Here is a 22,908-nt window from a genome sequence, read left to right on the forward strand (position 1 = left end):
GCCACTCTGCTTGTGTTAACAGATGTACAGAGTAAAATTCTAATGACTGTTTGTGTTCAGGTCGATGACATGTAAATTTTCAGCCATTACATATTTGTTGGCGACTAGAGTACTCCTGGGGTTCTGCAATTGTTTCTTTGTTTTTTTTTGCTTTCTTGTGTCATATTATTGTTGAAAATCATTAGAGGAAATGGTGTCTGACCATTGTTTAAGGTTCCGGTTAAAACTGGTGGGTGCGTCCGGCTGTTAGACGAAAGTTCGGCAGGCGTTTGTGTCTCTGTGGCGCAATCGGTTAGCGCGTTCGGCTGTTAACCGAAAGGTTGGTGGTTCGAGTCCACCCAGGGACGTTGGTTCCTTTTGCTTGGGTAGCATGCTACAGTTGAAGACGTTTTCACATTGGTGCTCAGCATCTCCATAAAGTAAAAGCACTGTTGCTGCCTAAGTTTTGAATTCACAAGGCAAACTGGAGAAAAAACTTTCCGGTTGTGTTTCTGTCTACATGTCCAGAAAGAGCATAGCTGTCTGGTATTTGCCAGAAGGTTGAAAACATCTGATAGAATACACAAAACTTCCTTCGAGCCGGAATTGAACCAGCGACCTAAGGATTGCTAATTTAGATCTACAGTCCTCCGCTCTACCAGCTGAGCTATCGAAGGCTTGATTTAGCCATTGTTGAAAGTCTTCAAGGTTTGGACGTGTGTGCCACGAGCAGGTGGCATAAACAATTCACTCGGCCAACTGAAAAAGGAATCCAAAGATTGTATTGGAGAATGCGGGCATCGATCCCGCTACCTCTCGCATGCTAAGCGAGCGCTCTACCACTTGAGCTAATCCCCCATGCCCGACGAACGCCATTATCAGTTTCACGCCACACCATGTCACAGTTTACTTATAGTCAAATGTGCCATTGAGTGCTTTTTTTTTTTTTTTTTTTTTTTTTTTTATGTACAGATTCCTTTCTCCCATATTTGAAGAACATCTACGGAGTTCACAATGTGAATTATGGCCTACAAATAAAGTCGAGCAATTTTCTAGCAAACCATTTCTACGTATGTAGAGAACCAGACTGGGGGAGTAAAAAAAACTTACCTAGTTTGTAGAAAAAAGTTGTAATGCAGCACAATCCCAAGCAAAAAGATTGACCTTTTATGGTTTGGTTTGATTATAGAAAATGCTGAGAGGTCGCGAATCTCCTTCTGGTCCTTTGGCACGAGTTGTACTGGGATTTAGGATTTTGACTAGTGTTTTTGATCCGAGACACGTTTGCTGTTGACAGAAAAGTTCAGTTGATATGCAATGATGAAGTTTATAAATCACAACTATTTAGCAGAGGTTGGTTTCGATCCATCGACCGCTGGGTTTCACAATGTGAATTATGGCCTACAAATACAGTCGGGCAATTTTCTAGCAAACCATTTCTATGTATGTAGAGAACCAGACTGGGGGAGTAAAAAAAACTTACCTAGTTTGTAGAAAAAAGTTGTAATGCAGCACAATCCCAAGCAAAAAGATTGACCTTTTATGGTTTGGTTTGAATATAGAAAATGCTGAGAGGTCGCGAATCTCCTTCTGGTCCTTTGGCACGAGTTGTACTGGGATTTAGGATTTTGACTAGTGTTTTTGATCCGAGACACGTTTGCTGTTGACAGAAAAGTTCAGTTGATATGCAATGATGAAGTTTATAAAACACAACTATTTAGCAGAGGTTGGTTTCGATCCATCGACCGCTGGGTTTCACAATGTGAATTATGGCCTACAAATACAGTCGAGCAATTTTCTAGTAAACCATTTCTCTGTATATAGAGAACCAAACTGGGGGAATGAAAAAAAACTTACCTAGTTTGTAGAAAAAAGTTGTAATGCAGCACAATCCCAAGCGAAAAGATTGATCTTTTATGGTTTGGTTTGAATATAGAAAATGCTGAGAGGTCGCGAATCTCCTTCTGGTCCTTTGGCACGAGTTGTACTGGGATTTAGGATTTTGACTAGTGTTTTTGATCCGAGACACGTTTGCTGTTGACAGAAAAGTTCAGTTGATATGCAATGATGAAGTTTATAAAACACAACTATTTAGCAGAGGTTGGTTTCAATCCATTGACCGCTGGGTTTCACAATGTGAATTATGGTCTACAAATACAGTCGAGCAATTTTCTAGCAAACCATTTCTCTGTATATAGAGAACCAAAATGGGGAAGTGAAAAAAACTTAGCTAGTTTGTAGAAAAAGATGCAATGCAGCACAATTTAGCAGAGGATGGCTTCGATCCATCGACCTCTGGGTTATGGGCCCAGCACGCTTCCGCTGCGCCACTCTGCTTGTGTTAACAGATGTACAGAGTAAAATTCTAATGACTGTTTGTGTTCAGGTCGATGACATGTAAATTTTCAGCCATTACATATTTGTTGGCGACTAGAGTACTCCTGGGGTTCTGCAATTGTTTCTTTGTTTTTTTTTGCTTTCTTGTGTCATATTATTGTTGAAAATCATTAGAGGAAATGGTGTCTGACCATTGTTTAAGGTTCCGGTTAAAACTGGTGGGTGCGTCCGGCTGTTAGACGAAAGTTCGGCAGGCGTTTGTGTCTCTGTGGCGCAATCGGTTAGCGCGTTCGGCTGTTAACCGAAAGGTTGGTGGTTCGAGTCCACCCAGGGACGTTGGTTCCTTTTGCTTGGGTAGCATGCTACAGTTGAAGACGTTTTCACATTGGTGCTCAGCATCTCCATAAAGTAAAAGCACTGTTGCTGCCTAAGTTTTGAATTCACAAGGCAAACTGGAGAAAAAACTTTCCGGTTGTGTTTCTGTCTACATGTCCAGAAAGAGCATAGCTGTCTGGTATTTGCCAGAAGGTTGAAAACATCTGATAGAATACACAAAACTTCCTTCGAGCCGGAATTGAACCAGCGACCTAAAGATTGCCAATTTAGATCTACAGTCCTCCGCTCTACCAGCTGAGCTATCGAAGGCTTGATTTAGCCATTGTTGAAAGTCTTCAAGGTTTGGACGTGTGTGCCACGAGCAGGTGGCATAAACAATTCACTCGGCCAACTGAAAAAGGAATCCAAAGATTGTATTGGAGAATGCGGGCATCGATCCCGCTACCTCTCGCATGCTAAGCGAGCGCTCTACCACTTGAGCTAATCCCCCATGCCCGACGAACGCCATTATCAGTTTCACGCCACACCATGTCACAGTTTACTTATAGTCAAATGTGCCATTGAGTGCTTTTTTTTTTTTTTTTTTTAAGTACAGATTCCTTTCTCCCATATTTGAAGAACATCTACGTAGTTCACAATGTGAATTATGGCCTACAAATACAGTCGGGCAATTTTCTAGCAAACCATTTCTATGTATGTAGAGAACCAGACTGGGGGAGTAAAAAAAACTTACCTAGTTTGTAGAAAAAAGTTGTAATGCAGCACAATCCCAAGCAAAAAGATTGACCTTTTATGGTTTGGTTTGAATATAGAAAATGCTGAGAGGTCGCGAATCTCCTTCTGGTCCTTTGGCACGAGTTGTACTGGGATTTAGGATTTTGACTAGTGTTTTTGATCCGAGACACGTTTGCTGTTGACAGAAAAGTTCAGTTGATATGCAATGATGAATTTTATAAATCACAACTATTTAGCAGAGGTTGGTTTCGATCCATCGACCGCTGGGTTTCACAATGTGAATTATGGCCTACAAATACAGTCGGGCAATTTTCTAGCAAACCATTTCTATGTATGTAGAGAACCAGACTGGGGGAGTAAAAAAAACTTACCTAGTTTGTAGAAAAAAGTTGTAATGCAGCACAATCCCAAGCAAAAAGATTGACCTTTTATGGTTTGGTTTGAATATAGAAAATGCTGAGAGGTCGCGAATCTCCTTCTGGTCCTTTGGCACGAGTTGTACTGGGATTTAGGATTTTGACTAGTGTTTTTGATCCGAGACACGTTTGCTGTTGACAGAAAAGTTCAGTTGATATGCAATGATGAAGTTTATAAAACACAACTATTTAGCAGAGGTTGGTTTCGATCCATCGACCGCTGGGTTTCACAATGTGAATTATGGCCTACAAATACAGTCGAGCAATTTTCTAGTAAACCATTTCTCTGTATATAGAGAACCAAACTGGGGGAATGAAAAAAAACTTACCTAGTTTGTAGAAAAAAGTTGTAATGCAGCACAATCCCAAGCGAAAAGATTGATCTTTTATGGTTTGGTTTGAATATAGAAAATGCTGAGAGGTCGCGAATCTCCTTCTGGTCCTTTGGCACGAGTTGTACTGGGATTTAGGATTTTGACTAGTGTTTTTGATCCGAGACACGTTTGCTGTTGACAGAAAAGTTCAGTTGATATGCAATGATGAAGTTTATAAAACACAACTATTTAGCAGAGGTTGGTTTCAATCCATTGACCGCTGGGTTTCACAATGTGAATTATGGTCTACAAATACAGTCGAGCAATTTTCTAGCAAACCATTTCTCTGTATATAGAGAACCAAAATGGGGAAGTGAAAAAAACTTAGCTAGTTTGTAGAAAAAGATGCAATGCAGCACAATTTAGCAGAGGATGGCTTCGATCCATCGACCTCTGGGTTATGGGCCCAGCACGCTTCCGCTGCGCCACTCTGCTTGTGTTAACAGATGTACAGAGTAAAATTCTAATGACTGTTTGTGTTCAGGTCGATGACATGTAAATTTTCAGCCATTACATATTTGTTGGCGACTAGAGTACTCCTGGGGTTCTGCAATTGTTTCTTTGTTTTTTTTTGCTTTCTTGTGTCATATTATTGTTGAAAATCATTAGAGGAAATGGTGTCTGACCATTGTTTAAGGTTCCGGTTAAAACTGGTGGGTGCGTCCGGCTGTTAGACGAAAGTTCGGCAGGCGTTTGTGTCTCTGTGGCGCAATCGGTTAGCGCGTTCGGCTGTTAACCGAAAGGTTGGTGGTTCGAGTCCACCCAGGGACGTTGGTTCCTTTTGCTTGGGTAGCATGCTACAGTTGAAGACGTTTTCACATTGGTGCTCAGCATCTCCATAAAGTAAAAGCACTGTTGCTGCCTAAGTTTTGAATTCACAAGGCAAACTGGAGAAAAAACTTTCCGGTTGTGTTTCTGTCTACATGTCCAGAAAGAGCATAGCTGTCTGGTATTTGCCAGAAGGTTGAAAACATCTGATAGAATACACAAAACTTCCTTCGAGCCGGAATTGAACCAGCGACCTAAGGATTGCTAATTTAGATCTACAGTCCTCCGCTCTACCAGCTGAGCTATCGAAGGCTTGATTTAGCCATTGTTGAAAGTCTTCAAGGTTTGGACGTGTGTGCCACGAGCAGGTGGCATAAACAATTCACTCGGCCAACTGAAAAAGGAATCCAAAGATTGTATTGGAGAATGCGGGCATCGATCCCGCTACCTCTCGCATGCTAAGCGAGCGCTCTACCACTTGAGCTAATCCCCCATGCCCGACGAACGCCATTATCAGTTTCACGCCACACCATGTCACAGTTTACTTATAGTCAAATGTGCCATTGAGTGCTTTTTTTTTTTTTTTTTTTTTTTTTTTTTTAAGTACAGATTCCTTTCTCCCATATTTGAAGAACATCTACGGAGTTCACAATGTGAATTATGGCCTACAAATAAAGTCGAGCAATTTTCTAGCAAACCATTTCTACGTATGTAGAGAACCAGACTGGGGGAGTAAAAAAAACTTACCTAGTTTGTAGAAAAAAGTTGTAATGCAGCACAATCCCAAGCAAAAAGATTGACCTTTTATGGTTTGGTTTGATTATAGAAAATGCTGAGAGGTCGCGAATCTCCTTCTGGTCCTTTGGCACGAGTTGTACTGGGATTTAGGATTTTGACTAGTGTTTTTGATCCGAGACACGTTTGCTGTTGACAGAAAAGTTCAGTTGATATGCAATGATGAAGTTTATAAATCACAACTATTTAGCAGAGGTTGGTTTCGATCCATCGACCGCTGGGTTTCACAATGTGAATTATGGCCTACAAATACAGTCGGGCAATTTTCTAGCAAACCATTTCTATGTATGTAGAGAACCAGACTGGGGGAGTAAAAAAAACTTACCTAGTTTGTAGAAAAAAGTTGTAATGCAGCACAATCCCAAGCAAAAAGATTGACCTTTTATGGTTTGGTTTGAATATAGAAAATGCTGAGAGGTCGCGAATCTCCTTCTGGTCCTTTGGCACGAGTTGTACTGGGATTTAGGATTTTGACTAGTGTTTTTGATCCGAGACACGTTTGCTGTTGACAGAAAAGTTCAGTTGATATGCAATGATGAAGTTTATAAAACACAACTATTTAGCAGAGGTTGGTTTCGATCCATCGACCGCTGGGTTTCACAATGTGAATTATGGCCTACAAATACAGTCGAGCAATTTTCTAGTAAACCATTTCTCTGTATATAGAGAACCAAACTGGGGGAATGAAAAAAAACTTACCTAGTTTGTAGAAAAAAGTTGTAATGCAGCACAATCCCAAGCGAAAAGATTGATCTTTTATGGTTTGGTTTGAATATAGAAAATGCTGAGAGGTCGCGAATCTCCTTCTGGTCCTTTGGCACGAGTTGTACTGGGATTTAGGATTTTGACTAGTGTTTTTGATCCGAGACACGTTTGCTGTTGACAGAAAAGTTCAGTTGATATGCAATGATGAAGTTTATAAATCACAACTATTTAGCAGAGGTTGGTTTCGATCCATCGACCGCTGGGTTTCACAATGTGAATTATGGCCTACAAATACAGTCGGGCAATTTTCTAGCAAACCATTTCTATGTATGTAGAGAACCAGACTGGGGGAGTAAAAAAAACTTACCTAGTTTGTAGAAAAAAGTTGTAATGCAGCACAATCCCAAGCAAAAAGATTGACCTTTTATGGTTTGGTTTGAATATAGAAAATGCTGAGAGGTCGCGAATCTCCTTCTGGTCCTTTGGCACGAGTTGTACTGGGATTTAGGATTTTGACTAGTGTTTTTGATCCGAGACACGTTTGCTGTTGACAGAAAAGTTCAGTTGATATGCAATGATGAAGTTTATAAAACACAACTATTTAGCAGAGGTTGGTTTCGATCCATCGACCGCTGGGTTTCACAATGTGAATTATGGCCTACAAATACAGTCGAGCAATTTTCTAGTAAACCATTTCTCTGTATATAGAGAACCAAACTGGGGGAATGAAAAAAAACTTACCTAGTTTGTAGAAAAAAGTTGTAATGCAGCACAATCCCAAGCGAAAAGATTGATCTTTTATGGTTTGGTTTGAATATAGAAAATGCTGAGAGGTCGCGAATCTCCTTCTGGTCCTTTGGCACGAGTTGTACTGGGATTTAGGATTTTGACTAGTGTTTTTGATCCGAGACACGTTTGCTGTTGACAGAAAAGTTCAGTTGATATGCAATGATGAAGTTTATAAAACACAACTATTTAGCAGAGGTTGGTTTCAATCCATTGACCGCTGGGTTTCACAATGTGAATTATGGTCTACAAATACAGTCGAGCAATTTTCTAGCAAACCATTTCTCTGTATATAGAGAACCAAAATGGGGAAGTGAAAAAAACTTAGCTAGTTTGTAGAAAAAGATGCAATGCAGCACAATTTAGCAGAGGATGGCTTCGATCCATCGACCTCTGGGTTATGGGCCCAGCACGCTTCCGCTGCGCCACTCTGCTTGTGTTAACAGATGTACAGAGTAAAATTCTAATGACTGTTTGTGTTCAGGTCGATGACATGTAAATTTTCAGCCATTACATATTTGTTGGCGACTAGAGTACTCCTGGGGTTCTGCAATTGTTTCTTTGTTTTTTTTTGCTTTCTTGTGTCATATTATTGTTGAAAATCATTAGAGGAAATGGTGTCTGACCATTGTTTAAGGTTCCGGTTAAAACTGGTGGGTGCGTCCGGCTGTTAGACGAAAGTTCGGCAGGCGTTTGTGTCTCTGTGGCGCAATCGGTTAGCGCGTTCGGCTGTTAACCGAAAGGTTGGTGGTTCGAGTCCACCCAGGGACGTTGGTTCCTTTTGCTTGGGTAGCATGCTACAGTTGAAGACGTTTTCACATTGGTGCTCAGCATCTCCATAAAGTAAAAGCACTGTTGCTGCCTAAGTTTTGAATTCACAAGGCAAACTGGAGAAAAAACTTTCCGGTTGTGTTTCTGTCTACATGTCCAGAAAGAGCATAGCTGTCTGGTATTTGCCAGAAGGTTGAAAACATCTGATAGAATACACAAAACTTCCTTCGAGCCGGAATTGAACCAGCGACCTAAGGATTGCTAATTTAGATCTACAGTCCTCCGCTCTACCAGCTGAGCTATCGAAGGCTTGATTTAGCCATTGTTGAAAGTCTTCAAGGTTTGGACGTGTGTGCCACGAGCAGGTGGCATAAACAATTCACTCGGCCAACTGAAAAAGGAATCCAAAGATTGTATTGGAGAATGCGGGCATCGATCCCGCTACCTCTCGCATGCTAAGCGAGCGCTCTACCACTTGAGCTAATCCCCCATGCCCGACGAACGCCATTATCAGTTTCACGCCACACCATGTCACAGTTTACTTATAGTCAAATGTGCCATTGAGTGCTTTTTTTTTTTTTTTTTTTTTTTTTTTTTTAAGTACAGATTCCTTTCTCCCATATTTGAAGAACATCTACGGAGTTCACAATGTGAATTATGGCCTACAAATAAAGTCGAGCAATTTTCTAGCAAACCATTTCTACGTATGTAGAGAACCAGACTGGGGGAGTAAAAAAAACTTACCTAGTTTGTAGAAAAAAGTTGTAATGCAGCACAATCCCAAGCAAAAAGATTGACCTTTTATGGTTTGGTTTGATTATAGAAAATGCTGAGAGGTCGCGAATCTCCTTCTGGTCCTTTGGCACGAGTTGTACTGGGATTTAGGATTTTGACTAGTGTTTTTGATCCGAGACACGTTTGCTGTTGACAGAAAAGTTCAGTTGATATGCAATGATGAAGTTTATAAATCACAACTATTTAGCAGAGGTTGGTTTCGATCCATCGACCGCTGGGTTTCACAATGTGAATTATGGCCTACAAATACAGTCGGGCAATTTTCTAGCAAACCATTTCTATGTATGTAGAGAACCAGACTGGGGGAGTAAAAAAAACTTACCTAGTTTGTAGAAAAAAGTTGTAATGCAGCACAATCCCAAGCAAAAAGATTGACCTTTTATGGTTTGGTTTGAATATAGAAAATGCTGAGAGGTCGCGAATCTCCTTCTGGTCCTTTGGCACGAGTTGTACTGGGATTTAGGATTTTGACTAGTGTTTTTGATCCGAGACACGTTTGCTGTTGACAGAAAAGTTCAGTTGATATGCAATGATGAAGTTTATAAAACACAACTATTTAGCAGAGGTTGGTTTCGATCCATCGACCGCTGGGTTTCACAATGTGAATTATGGCCTACAAATACAGTCGAGCAATTTTCTAGTAAACCATTTCTCTGTATATAGAGAACCAAACTGGGGGAATGAAAAAAAACTTACCTAGTTTGTAGAAAAAAGTTGTAATGCAGCACAATCCCAAGCGAAAAGATTGATCTTTTATGGTTTGGTTTGAATATAGAAAATGCTGAGAGGTCGCGAATCTCCTTCTGGTCCTTTGGCACGAGTTGTACTGGGATTTAGGATTTTGACTAGTGTTTTTGATCCGAGACACGTTTGCTGTTGACAGAAAAGTTCAGTTGATATGCAATGATGAAGTTTATAAATCACAACTATTTAGCAGAGGTTGGTTTCGATCCATCGACCGCTGGGTTTCACAATGTGAATTATGGCCTACAAATACAGTCGGGCAATTTTCTAGCAAACCATTTCTATGTATGTAGAGAACCAGACTGGGGGAGTAAAAAAAACTTACCTAGTTTGTAGAAAAAAGTTGTAATGCAGCACAATCCCAAGCAAAAAGATTGACCTTTTATGGTTTGGTTTGAATATAGAAAATGCTGAGAGGTCGCGAATCTCCTTCTGGTCCTTTGGCACGAGTTGTACTGGGATTTAGGATTTTGACTAGTGTTTTTGATCCGAGACACGTTTGCTGTTGACAGAAAAGTTCAGTTGATATGCAATGATGAAGTTTATAAAACACAACTATTTAGCAGAGGTTGGTTTCGATCCATCGACCGCTGGGTTTCACAATGTGAATTATGGCCTACAAATACAGTCGAGCAATTTTCTAGTAAACCATTTCTCTGTATATAGAGAACCAAACTGGGGGAATGAAAAAAAACTTACCTAGTTTGTAGAAAAAAGTTGTAATGCAGCACAATCCCAAGCGAAAAGATTGATCTTTTATGGTTTGGTTTGAATATAGAAAATGCTGAGAGGTCGCGAATCTCCTTCTGGTCCTTTGGCACGAGTTGTACTGGGATTTAGGATTTTGACTAGTGTTTTTGATCCGAGACACGTTTGCTGTTGACAGAAAAGTTCAGTTGATATGCAATGATGAAGTTTATAAAACACAACTATTTAGCAGAGGTTGGTTTCAATCCATTGACCGCTGGGTTTCACAATGTGAATTATGGTCTACAAATACAGTCGAGCAATTTTCTAGCAAACCATTTCTCTGTATATAGAGAACCAAAATGGGGAAGTGAAAAAAACTTAGCTAGTTTGTAGAAAAAGATGCAATGCAGCACAATTTAGCAGAGGATGGCTTCGATCCATCGACCTCTGGGTTATGGGCCCAGCACGCTTCCGCTGCGCCACTCTGCTTGTGTTAACAGATGTACAGAGTAAAATTCTAATGACTGTTTGTGTTCAGGTCGATGACATGTAAATTTTCAGCCATTACATATTTGTTGGCGACTAGAGTACTCCTGGGGTTCTGCAATTGTTTCTTTGTTTTTTTTTGCTTTCTTGTGTCATATTATTGTTGAAAATCATTAGAGGAAATGGTGTCTGACCATTGTTTAAGGTTCCGGTTAAAACTGGTGGGTGCGTCCGGCTGTTAGACGAAAGTTCGGCAGGCGTTTGTGTCTCTGTGGCGCAATCGGTTAGCGCGTTCGGCTGTTAACCGAAAGGTTGGTGGTTCGAGTCCACCCAGGGACGTTGGTTCCTTTTGCTTGGGTAGCATGCTACAGTTGAAGACGTTTTCACATTGGTGCTCAGCATCTCCATAAAGTAAAAGCACTGTTGCTGCCTAAGTTTTGAATTCACAAGGCAAACTGGAGAAAAAACTTTCCGGTTGTGTTTCTGTCTACATGTCCAGAAAGAGCATAGCTGTCTGGTATTTGCCAGAAGGTTGAAAACATCTGATAGAATACACAAAACTTCCTTCGAGCCGGAATTGAACCAGCGACCTAAGGATTGCTAATTTAGATCTACAGTCCTCCGCTCTACCAGCTGAGCTATCGAAGGCTTGATTTAGCCATTGTTGAAAGTCTTCAAGGTTTGGACGTGTGTGCCACGAGCAGGTGGCATAAACAATTCACTCGGCCAACTGAAAAAGGAATCCAAAGATTGTATTGGAGAATGCGGGCATCGATCCCGCTACCTCTCGCATGCTAAGCGAGCGCTCTACCACTTGAGCTAATCCCCCATGCCCGACGAACGCCATTATCAGTTTCACGCCACACCATGTCACAGTTTACTTATAGTCAAATGTGCCATTGAGTGCTTTTTTTTTTTTTTTTTTTTTTTTTTTTAAGTACAGATTCCTTTCTCCCATATTTGAAGAACATCTACGGAGTTCACAATGTGAATTATGGCCTACAAATAAAGTCGAGCAATTTTCTAGCAAACCATTTCTACGTATGTAGAGAACCAGACTGGGGGAGTAAAAAAAACTTACCTAGTTTGTAGAAAAAAGTTGTAATGCAGCACAATCCCAAGCAAAAAGATTGACCTTTTATGGTTTGGTTTGATTATAGAAAATGCTGAGAGGTCGCGAATCTCCTTCTGGTCCTTTGGCACGAGTTGTACTGGGATTTAGGATTTTGACTAGTGTTTTTGATCCGAGACACGTTTGCTGTTGACAGAAAAGTTCAGTTGATATGCAATGATGAAGTTTATAAATCACAACTATTTAGCAGAGGTTGGTTTCGATCCATCGACCGCTGGGTTTCACAATGTGAATTATGGCCTACAAATACAGTCGGGCAATTTTCTAGCAAACCATTTCTATGTATGTAGAGAACCAGACTGGGGGAGTAAAAAAAACTTACCTAGTTTGTAGAAAAAAGTTGTAATGCAGCACAATCCCAAGCAAAAAGATTGACCTTTTATGGTTTGGTTTGAATATAGAAAATGCTGAGAGGTCGCGAATCTCCTTCTGGTCCTTTGGCACGAGTTGTACTGGGATTTAGGATTTTGACTAGTGTTTTTGATCCGAGACACGTTTGCTGTTGACAGAAAAGTTCAGTTGATATGCAATGATGAAGTTTATAAAACACAACTATTTAGCAGAGGTTGGTTTCGATCCATCGACCGCTGGGTTTCACAATGTGAATTATGGCCTACAAATACAGTCGAGCAATTTTCTAGTAAACCATTTCTCTGTATATAGAGAACCAAACTGGGGGAATGAAAAAAAACTTACCTAGTTTGTAGAAAAAAGTTGTAATGCAGCACAATCCCAAGCGAAAAGATTGATCTTTTATGGTTTGGTTTGAATATAGAAAATGCTGAGAGGTCGCGAATCTCCTTCTGGTCCTTTGGCACGAGTTGTACTGGGATTTAGGATTTTGACTAGTGTTTTTGATCCGAGACACGTTTGCTGTTGACAGAAAAGTTCAGTTGATATGCAATGATGAAGTTTATAAAACACAACTATTTAGCAGAGGTTGGTTTCAATCCATTGACCGCTGGGTTTCACAATGTGAATTATGGTCTACAAATACAGTCGAGCAATTTTCTAGCAAACCATTTCTCTGTATATAGAGAACCAAAATGGGGAAGTGAAAAAAACTTAGCTAGTTTGTAGAAAAAGATGCAATGCAGCACAATTTAGCAGAGGATGGCTTCGATCCATCGACCTCTGGGTTATGGGCCCAGCACGCTTCCGCTGCGCCACTCTGCTTGTGTTAACAGATGTACAGAGTAAAATTCTAATGACTGTTTGTGTTCAGGTCGATGACATGTAAATTTTCAGCCATTACATATTTGTTGGCGACTAGAGTACTCCTGGGGTTCTGCAATTGTTTCTTTGTTTTTTTTTGCTTTCTTGTGTCATATTATTGTTGAAAATCATTAGAGGAAATGGTGTCTGACCATTGTTTAAGGTTCCGGTTAAAACTGGTGGGTGCGTCCGGCTGTTAGACGAAAGTTCGGCAGGCGTTTGTGTCTCTGTGGCGCAATCGGTTAGCGCGTTCGGCTGTTAACCGAAAGGTTGGTGGTTCGAGTCCACCCAGGGACGTTGGTTCCTTTTGCTTGGGTAGCATGCTACAGTTGAAGACGTTTTCACATTGGTGCTCAGCATCTCCATAAAGTAAAAGCACTGTTGCTGCCTAAGTTTTGAATTCACAAGGCAAACTGGAGAAAAAACTTTCCGGTTGTGTTTCTGTCTACATGTCCAGAAAGAGCATAGCTGTCTGGTATTTGCCAGAAGGTTGAAAACATCTGATAGAATACACAAAACTTCCTTCGAGCCGGAATTGAACCAGCGACCTAAGGATTGCTAATTTAGATCTACAGTCCTCCGCTCTACCAGCTGAGCTATCGAAGGCTTGATTTAGCCATTGTTGAAAGTCTTCAAGGTTTGGACGTGTGTGCCACGAGCAGGTGGCATAAACAATTCACTCGGCCAACTGAAAAAGGAATCCAAAGATTGTATTGGAGAATGCGGGCATCGATCCCGCTACCTCTCGCATGCTAAGCGAGCGCTCTACCACTTGAGCTAATCCCCCATGCCCGACGAACGCCATTATCAGTTTCACGCCACACCATGTCACAGTTTACTTATAGTCAAATGTGCCATTGAGTGCTTTTTTTTTTTTTTTTTTTTTTTTTTTTATGTACAGATTCCTTTCTCCCATATTTGAAGAACATCTACGGAGTTCACAATGTGAATTATGGCCTACAAATAAAGTCGAGCAATTTTCTAGCAAACCATTTCTACGTATGTAGAGAACCAGACTGGGGGAGTAAAAAAAACTTACCTAGTTTGTAGAAAAAAGTTGTAATGCAGCACAATCCCAAGCAAAAAGATTGACCTTTTATGGTTTGGTTTGATTATAGAAAATGCTGAGAGGTCGCGAATCTCCTTCTGGTCCTTTGGCACGAGTTGTACTGGGATTTAGGATTTTGACTAGTGTTTTTGATCCGAGACACGTTTGCTGTTGACAGAAAAGTTCAGTTGATATGCAATGATGAAGTTTATAAATCACAACTATTTAGCAGAGGTTGGTTTCGATCCATCGACCGCTGGGTTTCACAATGTGAATTATGGCCTACAAATACAGTCGGGCAATTTTCTAGCAAACCATTTCTATGTATGTAGAGAACCAGACTGGGGGAGTAAAAAAAACTTACCTAGTTTGTAGAAAAAAGTTGTAATGCAGCACAATCCCAAGCAAAAAGATTGACCTTTTATGGTTTGGTTTGAATATAGAAAATGCTGAGAGGTCGCGAATCTCCTTCTGGTCCTTTGGCACGAGTTGTACTGGGATTTAGGATTTTGACTAGTGTTTTTGATCCGAGACACGTTTGCTGTTGACAGAAAAGTTCAGTTGATATGCAATGATGAAGTTTATAAAACACAACTATTTAGCAGAGGTTGGTTTCGATCCATCGACCGCTGGGTTTCACAATGTGAATTATGGCCTACAAATACAGTCGAGCAATTTTCTAGTAAACCATTTCTCTGTATATAGAGAACCAAACTGGGGGAATGAAAAAAAACTTACCTAGTTTGTAGAAAAAAGTTGTAATGCAGCACAATCCCAAGCGAAAAGATTGATCTTTTATGGTTTGGTTTGAATATAGAAAATGCTGAGAGGTCGCGAATCTCCTTCTGGTCCTTTGGCACGAGTTGTACTGGGATTTAGGATTTTGACTAGTGTTTTTGATCCGAGACACGTTTGCTGTTGACAGAAAAGTTCAGTTGATATGCAATGATGAAGTTTATAAAACACAACTATTTAGCAGAGGTTGGTTTCAATCCATTGACCGCTGGGTTTCACAATGTGAATTATGGTCTACAAATACAGTCGAGCAATTTTCTAGCAAACCATTTCTCTGTATATAGAGAACCAAAATGGGGAAGTGAAAAAAACTTAGCTAGTTTGTAGAAAAAGATGCAATGCAGCACAATTTAGCAGAGGATGGCTTCGATCCATCGACCTCTGGGTTATGGGCCCAGCACGCTTCCGCTGCGCCACTCTGCTTGTGTTAACAGATGTACAGAGTAAAATTCTAATGACTGTTTGTGTTCAGGTCGATGACATGTAAATTTTCAGCCATTACATATTTGTTGGCGACTAGAGTACTCCTGGGGTTCTGCAATTGTTTCTTTGTTTTTTTTTGCTTTCTTGTGTCATATTATTGTTGAAAATCATTAGAGGAAATGGTGTCTGACCATTGTTTAAGGTTCCGGTTAAAACTGGTGGGTGCGTCCGGCTGTTAGACGAAAGTTCGGCAGGCGTTTGTGTCTCTGTGGCGCAATCGGTTAGCGCGTTCGGCTGTTAACCGAAAGGTTGGTGGTTCGAGTCCACCCAGGGACGTTGGTTCCTTTTGCTTGGGTAGCATGCTACAGTTGAAGACGTTTTCACATTGGTGCTCAGCATCTCCATAAAGTAAAAGCACTGTTGCTGCCTAAGTTTTGAATTCACAAGGCAAACTGGAGAAAAAACTTTCCGGTTGTGTTTCTGTCTACATGTCCAGAAAGAGCATAGCTGTCTGGTATTTGCCAGAAGGTTGAAAACATCTGATAGAATACACAAAACTTCCTTCGAGCCGGAATTGAACCAGCGACCTAAAGATTGCCAATTTAGATCTACAGTCCTCCGCTCTACCAGCTGAGCTATCGAAGGCTTGATTTAGCCATTGTTGAAAGTCTTCAAGGTTTGGACGTGTGTGCCACGAGCAGGTGGCATAAACAATTCACTCGGCCAACTGAAAAAGGAATCCAAAGATTGTATTGGAGAATGCGGGCATCGATCCCGCTACCTCTCGCATGCTAAGCGAGCGCTCTACCACTTGAGCTAATCCCCCATGCCCGACGAACGCCATTATCAGTTTCACGCCACACCATGTCACAGTTTACTTATAGTCAAATGTGCCATTGAGTGCTTTTTTTTTTTTTTTTTTTAAGTACAGATTCCTTTCTCCCATATTTGAAGAACATCTACGTAGTTCACAATGTGAATTATGGCCTACAAATACAGTCGGGCAATTTTCTAGCAAACCATTTCTATGTATGTAGAGAACCAGACTGGGGGAGTAAAAAAAACTTACCTAGTTTGTAGAAAAAAGTTGTAATGCAGCACAATCCCAAGCAAAAAGATTGACCTTTTATGGTTTGGTTTGAATATAGAAAATGCTGAGAGGTCGCGAATCTCCTTCTGGTCCTTTGGCACGAGTTGTACTGGGATTTAGGATTTTGACTAGTGTTTTTGATCCGAGACACGTTTGCTGTTGACAGAAAAGTTCAGTTGATATGCAATGATGAATTTTATAAATCACAACTATTTAGCAGAGGTTGGTTTCGATCCATCGACCGCTGGGTTTCACAATGTGAATTATGGCCTACAAATACAGTCGGGCAATTTTCTAGCAAACCATTTCTATGTATGTAGAGAACCAGACTGGGGGAGTAAAAAAAACTTACCTAGTTTGTAGAAAAAAGTTGTAATGCAGCACAATCCCAAGCAAAAAGATTGACCTTTTATGGTTTGGTTTGAATATAGAAAATGCTGAGAGGTCGCGAATCTCCTTCTGGTCCTTTGGCACGAGTTGTACTGGGATTTAGGATTTTGACTAGTGTTTTTGATCCGAGACACGTTTGCTGTTGACAGAAAAGTTCAGTTGATATGCAATGATGAAGTTTATAAAACACAACTATTTAGCAGAGGTTGGTTTCGATCCATCGACCGCTGGGTTTCACAATGTGAATTATGGCCTACAAATACAGTCGAGCAATTTTCTAGTAAACCATTTCTCTGTATATAGAGAACCAAACTGGGGGAATGAAAAAAAACTTACCTAGTTTGTAGAAAAAAGTTGTAATGCAGCACAATCCCAAGCGAAAAGATTGATCTTTTATGGTTTGGTTTGAATATAGAAAATGCTGAGAGGTCGCGAATCTCCTTCTGGTCCTTTGGCACGAGTTGTACTGGGATTTAGGATTTTGACTAGTGTTTTTGATCCGAGACACGTTTGCTGTTGACAGAAAAGTTCAGTTGATATGCAATGATGAAGTTTATAAAACACAACTATTTAGCAGAGGTTGGTTTCAATCCATTGACCGCTGGGTTTCACAATGTGAATTATGGTCTACAAATACAGTCGAGCAATTTTCTAGCAAACCATTTCTCTGTATATAGAGAACCAAAATGGGGAAGTGAAAAAAACTTAGCTAGTTTGTAGAAAAAGATGCAATGCAGCACAATTTAGCAGAGGATGGCTTCGATCCATCGACCTCTGGGTTATGGGCCCAGCACGCTTCCGCTGCGCCACTCTGCTTGTGTTAACAGATGTACAGAGTAAAATTCTAATGACTGTTTGTGTTCAGGTCGATGACATGTAAATTTTCAGCCATTACATATTTGTTGGCGACTAGAGTACTCCTGGGGTTCTGCAATTGTTTCTTTGTTTTTTTTTGCTTTCTTGTGTCATATTATTGTTGAAAATCATTAGAGGAAATGGTGTCTGACCATTGTTTAAGGTTCCGGTTAAAACTGGTGGGTGCGTCCGGCTGTTAGACGAAAGTTCGGCAGGCGTTTGTGTCTCTGTGGCGCAATCGGTTAGCGCGTTCGGCTGTTAACCGAAAGGTTGGTGGTTCGAGTCCACCCAGGGACGTTGGTTCCTTTTGCTTGGGTAGCATGCTACAGTTGAAGACGTTTTCACATTGGTGCTCAGCATCTCCATAAAGTAAAAGCACTGTTGCTGCCTAAGTTTTGAATTCACAAGGCAAACTGGAGAAAAAACTTTCCGGTTGTGTTTCTGTCTACATGTCCAGAAAGAGCATAGCTGTCTGGTATTTGCCAGAAGGTTGAAAACATCTGATAGAATACACAAAACTTCCTTCGAGCCGGAATTGAACCAGCGACCTAAGGATTGCTAATTTAGATCTACAGTCCTCCGCTCTACCAGCTGAGCTATCGAAGGCTTGATTTAGCCATTGTTGAAAGTCTTCAAGGTTTGGACGTGTGTGCCACGAGCAGGTGGCATAAACAATTCACTCGGCCAACTGAAAAAGGAATCCAAAGATTGTATTGGAGAATGCGGGCATCGATCCCGCTACCTCTCGCATGCTAAGCGAGCGCTCTACCACTTGAGCTAATCCCCCATGCCCGACGAACGCCATTATCAGTTTCACGCCACACCATGTCACAGTTTACTTATAGTCAAATGTGCCATTGAGTGCTTTTTTTTTTTTTTTTTTTTTTTTTTTTTTAAGTACAGATTCCTTTCTCCCATATTTGAAGAACATCTACGGAGTTCACAATGTGAATTATGGCCTACAAATAAAGTCGAGCAATTTTCTAGCAAACCATTTCTACGTATGTAGAGAACCAGACTGGGGGAGTAAAAAAAACTTACCTAGTTTGTAGAAAAAAGTTGTAATGCAGCACAATCCCAAGCAAAAAGATTGACCTTTTATGGTTTGGTTTGATTATAGAAAATGCTGAGAGGTCGCGAATCTCCTTCTGGTCCTTTGGCACGAGTTGTACTGGGATTTAGGATTTTGACTAGTGTTTTTGATCCGAGACACGTTTGCTGTTGACAGAAAAGTTCAGTTGATATGCAATGATGAAGTTTATAAATCACAACTATTTAGCAGAGGTTGGTTTCGATCCATCGACCGCTGGGTTTCACAATGTGAATTATGGCCTACAAATACAGTCGGGCAATTTTCTAGCAAACCATTTCTATGTATGTAGAGAACCAGACTGGGGGAGTAAAAAAAACTTACCTAGTTTGTAGAAAAAAGTTGTAATGCAGCACAATCCCAAGCAAAAAGATTGACCTTTTATGGTTTGGTTTGAATATAGAAAATGCTGAGAGGTCGCGAATCTCCTTCTGGTCCTTTGGCACGAGTTGTACTGGGATTTAGGATTTTGACTAGTGTTTTTGATCCGAGACACGTTTGCTGTTGACAGAAAAGTTCAGTTGATATGCAATGATGAAGTTTATAAAACACAACTATTTAGCAGAGGTTGGTTTCGATCCATCGACCGCTGGGTTTCACAATGTGAATTATGGCCTACAAATACAGTCGAGCAATTTTCTAGTAAACCATTTCTCTGTATATAGAGAACCAAACTGGGGGAATGAAAAAAAACTTACCTAGTTTGTAGAAAAAAGTTGTAATGCAGCACAATCCCAAGCGAAAAGATTGATCTTTTATGGTTTGGTTTGAATATAGAAAATGCTGAGAGGTCGCGAATCTCCTTCTGGTCCTTTGGCACGAGTTGTACTGGGATTTAGGATTTTGACTAGTGTTTTTGATCCGAGACACGTTTGCTGTTGACAGAAAAGTTCAGTTGATATGCAATGATGAAGTTTATAAATCACAACTATTTAGCAGAGGTTGGTTTCGATCCATCGACCGCTGGGTTTCACAATGTGAATTATGGCCTACAAATACAGTCGGGCAATTTTCTAGCAAACCATTTCTATGTATGTAGAGAACCAGACTGGGGGAGTAAAAAAAACTTACCTAGTTTGTAGAAAAAAGTTGTAATGCAGCACAATCCCAAGCAAAAAGATTGACCTTTTATGGTTTGGTTTGAATATAGAAAATGCTGAGAGGTCGCGAATCTCCTTCTGGTCCTTTGGCACGAGTTGTACTGGGATTTAGGATTTTGACTAGTGTTTTTGATCCGAGACACGTTTGCTGTTGACAGAAAAGTTCAGTTGATATGCAATGATGAAGTTTATAAAACACAACTATTTAGCAGAGGTTGGTTTCGATCCATCGACCGCTGGGTTTCACAATGTGAATTATGGCCTACAAATACAGTCGAGCAATTTTCTAGTAAACCATTTCTCTGTATATAGAGAACCAAACTGGGGGAATGAAAAAAAACTTACCTAGTTTGTAGAAAAAAGTTGTAATGCAGCACAATCCCAAGCGAAAAGATTGATCTTTTATGGTTTGGTTTGAATATAGAAAATGCTGAGAGGTCGCGAATCTCCTTCTGGTCCTTTGGCACGAGTTGTACTGGGATTTAGGATTTTGACTAGTGTTTTTGATCCGAGACACGTTTGCTGTTGACAGAAAAGTTCAGTTGATATGCAATGATGAAGTTTATAAAACACAACTATTTAGCAGAGGTTGGTTTCAATCCATTGACCGCTGGGTTTCACAATGTGAATTATGGTCTACAAATACAGTCGAGCAATTTTCTAGCAAACCATTTCTCTGTATATAGAGAACCAAAATGGGGAAGTGAAAAAAACTTAGCTAGTTTGTAGAAAAAGATGCAATGCAGCACAATTTAGCAGAGGATGGCTTCGATCCATCGACCTCTGGGTTATGGGCCCAGCACGCTTCCGCTGCGCCACTCTGCTTGTGTTAACAGATGTACAGAGTAAAATTCTAATGACTGTTTGTGTTCAGGTCGATGACATGTAAATTTTCAGCCATTACATATTTGTTGGCGACTAGAGTACTCCTGGGGTTCTGCAATTGTTTCTTTGTTTTTTTTTGCTTTCTTGTGTCATATTATTGTTGAAAATCATTAGAGGAAATGGTGTCTGACCATTGTTTAAGGTTCCGGTTAAAACTGGTGGGTGCGTCCGGCTGTTAGACGAAAGTTCGGCAGGCGTTTGTGTCTCTGTGGCGCAATCGGTTAGCGTGTTCGGCTGTTAACCGAAAGGTTGGTGGTTCGAGTCCACCCAGGGACGTTGGTTCCTTTTGCTTGGGTAGCATGCTACAGTTGAAGACGTTTTCACATTGGTGCTCAGCATCTCCATAAAGTAAAAGCACTGTTGCTGCCTAAGTTTTGAATTCACAAGGCAAACTGGAGAAAAAACTTTCCGGTTGTGTTTCTGTCTACATGTCCAGAAAGAGCATAGCTGTCTGGTATTTGCCAGAAGGTTGAAAACATCTGATAGAATACACAAAACTTCCTTCGAGCCGGAATTGAACCAGCGACCTAAGGATTGCTAATTTAGATCTACAGTCCTCCGCTCTACCAGCTGAGCTATCGAAGGCTTGATTTAGCCATTGTTGAAAGTCTTCAAGGTTTGGACGTGTGTGCCACGAGCAGGTGGCATAAACAATTCACTCGGCCAACTGAAAAAGGAATCCAAAGATTGTATTGGAGAATGCGGGCATCGATCCCGCTACCTCTCGCATGCTAAGCGAGCGCTCTACCACTTGAGCTAATCCCCCATGCCCGACGAACGCCATTATCAGTTTCACGCCACACCATGTCACAGTTTACTTATAGTCAAATGTGCCATTGAGTGCTTTTTTTTTTTTTTTTTTTTTTTTTTTTAAGTACAGATTCCTTTCTCCCATATTTGAAGAACATCTACGGAGTTCACAATGTGAATTATGGCCTACAAATAAAGTCGAGCAATTTTCTAGCAAACCATTTCTACGTATGTAGAGAACCAGACTGGGGGAGTAAAAAAAACTTACCTAGTTTGTAGAAAAAAGTTGTAATGCAGCACAATCCCAAGCAAAAAGATTGACCTTTTATGGTTTGGTTTGATTATAGAAAATGCTGAGAGGTCGCGAATCTCCTTCTGGTCCTTTGGCACGAGTTGTACTGGGATTTAGGATTTTGACTAGTGTTTTTGATCCGAGACACGTTTGCTGTTGACAGAAAAGTTCAGTTGATATGCAATGATGAAGTTTATAAATCACAACTATTTAGCAGAGGTTGGTTTCGATCCATCGACCGCTGGGTTTCACAATGTGAATTATGGCCTACAAATACAGTCGGGCAATTTTCTAGCAAACCATTTCTATGTATGTAGAGAACCAGACTGGGGGAGTAAAAAAAACTTACCTAGTTTGTAGAAAAAAGTTGTAATGCAGCACAATCCCAAGCAAAAAGATTGACCTTTTATGGTTTGGTTTGAATATAGAAAATGCTGAGAGGTCGCGAATCTCCTTCTGGTCCTTTGGCACGAGTTGTACTGGGATTTAGGATTTTGACTAGTGTTTTTGATCCGAGACACGTTTGCTGTTGACAGAAAAGTTCAGTTGATATGCAATGATGAAGTTTATAAAACACAACTATTTAGCAGAGGTTGGTTTCGATCCATCGACCGCTGGGTTTCACAATGTGAATTATGGCCTACAAATACAGTCGAGCAATTTTCTAGTAAACCATTTCTCTGTATATAGAGAACCAAACTGGGGGAATGAAAAAAAACTTACCTAGTTTGTAGAAAAAAGTTGTAATGCAGCACAATCCCAAGCGAAAAGATTGATCTTTTATGGTTTGGTTTGAATATAGAAAATGCTGAGAGGTCGCGAATCTCCTTCTGGTCCTTTGGCACGAGTTGTACTGGGATTTAGGATTTTGACTAGTGTTTTTGATCCGAGACACGTTTGCTGTTGACAGAAAAGTTCAGTTGATATGCAATGATGAAGTTTATAAATCACAACTATTTAGCAGAGGTTGGTTTCGATCCATCGACCGCTGGGTTTCACAATGTGAATTATGGCCTACAAATACAGTCGGGCAATTTTCTAGCAAACCATTTCTATGTATGTAGAGAACCAGACTGGGGGAGTAAAAAAAACTTACCTAGTTTGTAGAAAAAAGTTGTAATGCAGC

At 40.5% G+C, this 22,908-nt stretch overlaps 24 non-coding genes across 24 annotated transcripts; 8 read left to right on the forward strand and 16 right to left on the reverse strand.

Moving 5' to 3' along the window:
- The first annotated feature begins 273 nt into the window (after nt 1-273).
- Nucleotides 274-347, forward strand: TRNAN-GUU (transfer RNA asparagine (anticodon GUU)). The gene has a single exon. It is a non-coding gene; the product is annotated as a tRNA-Asn (tRNA).
- A 223-nt stretch (nt 348-570) lies between these two features.
- On the reverse strand, nt 571-656 carry TRNAY-GUA (transfer RNA tyrosine (anticodon GUA)). The gene is given in 2 exon segments: nt 571-606; nt 620-656. It is a non-coding gene; the product is annotated as a tRNA-Tyr (tRNA).
- Nucleotides 657-764: 108 nt separating this feature from the next.
- TRNAA-AGC (transfer RNA alanine (anticodon AGC)) lies at nt 765-837 on the reverse strand. Its single transcript has one exon. It is a non-coding gene; the product is annotated as a tRNA-Ala (tRNA).
- A 1,741-nt stretch (nt 838-2,578) lies between these two features.
- TRNAN-GUU (transfer RNA asparagine (anticodon GUU)) lies at nt 2,579-2,652 on the forward strand. The gene has a single exon. It is a non-coding gene; the product is annotated as a tRNA-Asn (tRNA).
- A 417-nt stretch (nt 2,653-3,069) lies between these two features.
- TRNAA-AGC (transfer RNA alanine (anticodon AGC)) lies at nt 3,070-3,142 on the reverse strand. The gene has a single exon. It is a non-coding gene; the product is annotated as a tRNA-Ala (tRNA).
- A 1,732-nt stretch (nt 3,143-4,874) lies between these two features.
- Nucleotides 4,875-4,948, forward strand: TRNAN-GUU (transfer RNA asparagine (anticodon GUU)). The gene has a single exon. It is a non-coding gene; the product is annotated as a tRNA-Asn (tRNA).
- A 223-nt stretch (nt 4,949-5,171) lies between these two features.
- Nucleotides 5,172-5,257, reverse strand: TRNAY-GUA (transfer RNA tyrosine (anticodon GUA)). The gene is given in 2 exon segments: nt 5,172-5,207; nt 5,221-5,257. It is a non-coding gene; the product is annotated as a tRNA-Tyr (tRNA).
- Nucleotides 5,258-5,365: 108 nt separating this feature from the next.
- TRNAA-AGC (transfer RNA alanine (anticodon AGC)) lies at nt 5,366-5,438 on the reverse strand. Its single transcript has one exon. It is a non-coding gene; the product is annotated as a tRNA-Ala (tRNA).
- Nucleotides 5,439-7,928: 2,490 nt separating this feature from the next.
- TRNAN-GUU (transfer RNA asparagine (anticodon GUU)) lies at nt 7,929-8,002 on the forward strand. Its single transcript has one exon. It is a non-coding gene; the product is annotated as a tRNA-Asn (tRNA).
- Nucleotides 8,003-8,225: 223 nt separating this feature from the next.
- On the reverse strand, nt 8,226-8,311 carry TRNAY-GUA (transfer RNA tyrosine (anticodon GUA)). Its single transcript is given in 2 exon segments — nt 8,226-8,261; nt 8,275-8,311. It is a non-coding gene; the product is annotated as a tRNA-Tyr (tRNA).
- Nucleotides 8,312-8,419: 108 nt separating this feature from the next.
- On the reverse strand, nt 8,420-8,492 carry TRNAA-AGC (transfer RNA alanine (anticodon AGC)). The gene has a single exon. It is a non-coding gene; the product is annotated as a tRNA-Ala (tRNA).
- Nucleotides 8,493-10,982: 2,490 nt separating this feature from the next.
- Nucleotides 10,983-11,056, forward strand: TRNAN-GUU (transfer RNA asparagine (anticodon GUU)). The gene has a single exon. It is a non-coding gene; the product is annotated as a tRNA-Asn (tRNA).
- A 223-nt stretch (nt 11,057-11,279) lies between these two features.
- Nucleotides 11,280-11,365, reverse strand: TRNAY-GUA (transfer RNA tyrosine (anticodon GUA)). The gene is given in 2 exon segments: nt 11,280-11,315; nt 11,329-11,365. It is a non-coding gene; the product is annotated as a tRNA-Tyr (tRNA).
- Nucleotides 11,366-11,473: 108 nt separating this feature from the next.
- TRNAA-AGC (transfer RNA alanine (anticodon AGC)) lies at nt 11,474-11,546 on the reverse strand. The gene has a single exon. It is a non-coding gene; the product is annotated as a tRNA-Ala (tRNA).
- A 1,741-nt stretch (nt 11,547-13,287) lies between these two features.
- On the forward strand, nt 13,288-13,361 carry TRNAN-GUU (transfer RNA asparagine (anticodon GUU)). Its single transcript has one exon. It is a non-coding gene; the product is annotated as a tRNA-Asn (tRNA).
- A 223-nt stretch (nt 13,362-13,584) lies between these two features.
- Nucleotides 13,585-13,670, reverse strand: TRNAY-GUA (transfer RNA tyrosine (anticodon GUA)). The gene is given in 2 exon segments: nt 13,585-13,620; nt 13,634-13,670. It is a non-coding gene; the product is annotated as a tRNA-Tyr (tRNA).
- A 108-nt stretch (nt 13,671-13,778) lies between these two features.
- Nucleotides 13,779-13,851, reverse strand: TRNAA-AGC (transfer RNA alanine (anticodon AGC)). Its single transcript has one exon. It is a non-coding gene; the product is annotated as a tRNA-Ala (tRNA).
- Nucleotides 13,852-15,592: 1,741 nt separating this feature from the next.
- TRNAN-GUU (transfer RNA asparagine (anticodon GUU)) lies at nt 15,593-15,666 on the forward strand. Its single transcript has one exon. It is a non-coding gene; the product is annotated as a tRNA-Asn (tRNA).
- Nucleotides 15,667-16,083: 417 nt separating this feature from the next.
- On the reverse strand, nt 16,084-16,156 carry TRNAA-AGC (transfer RNA alanine (anticodon AGC)). Its single transcript has one exon. It is a non-coding gene; the product is annotated as a tRNA-Ala (tRNA).
- Nucleotides 16,157-17,888: 1,732 nt separating this feature from the next.
- Nucleotides 17,889-17,962, forward strand: TRNAN-GUU (transfer RNA asparagine (anticodon GUU)). Its single transcript has one exon. It is a non-coding gene; the product is annotated as a tRNA-Asn (tRNA).
- A 223-nt stretch (nt 17,963-18,185) lies between these two features.
- TRNAY-GUA (transfer RNA tyrosine (anticodon GUA)) lies at nt 18,186-18,271 on the reverse strand. Its single transcript is given in 2 exon segments — nt 18,186-18,221; nt 18,235-18,271. It is a non-coding gene; the product is annotated as a tRNA-Tyr (tRNA).
- Nucleotides 18,272-18,379: 108 nt separating this feature from the next.
- TRNAA-AGC (transfer RNA alanine (anticodon AGC)) lies at nt 18,380-18,452 on the reverse strand. Its single transcript has one exon. It is a non-coding gene; the product is annotated as a tRNA-Ala (tRNA).
- Nucleotides 18,453-21,239: 2,787 nt separating this feature from the next.
- TRNAY-GUA (transfer RNA tyrosine (anticodon GUA)) lies at nt 21,240-21,325 on the reverse strand. The gene is given in 2 exon segments: nt 21,240-21,275; nt 21,289-21,325. It is a non-coding gene; the product is annotated as a tRNA-Tyr (tRNA).
- Nucleotides 21,326-21,433: 108 nt separating this feature from the next.
- TRNAA-AGC (transfer RNA alanine (anticodon AGC)) lies at nt 21,434-21,506 on the reverse strand. Its single transcript has one exon. It is a non-coding gene; the product is annotated as a tRNA-Ala (tRNA).
- Nucleotides 21,507-22,908: the final 1,402 nt, after the last annotated feature.

Source organism: Dendrobates tinctorius, unplaced genomic scaffold, assembly GCF_039654945.1.
Source record: "Dendrobates tinctorius isolate UK_male_01 unplaced genomic scaffold, ASM3965494v1 ptg000693l, whole genome shotgun sequence".
Lineage (NCBI taxonomy): Eukaryota > Metazoa > Chordata > Amphibia > Anura > Dendrobatidae > Dendrobates > Dendrobates tinctorius.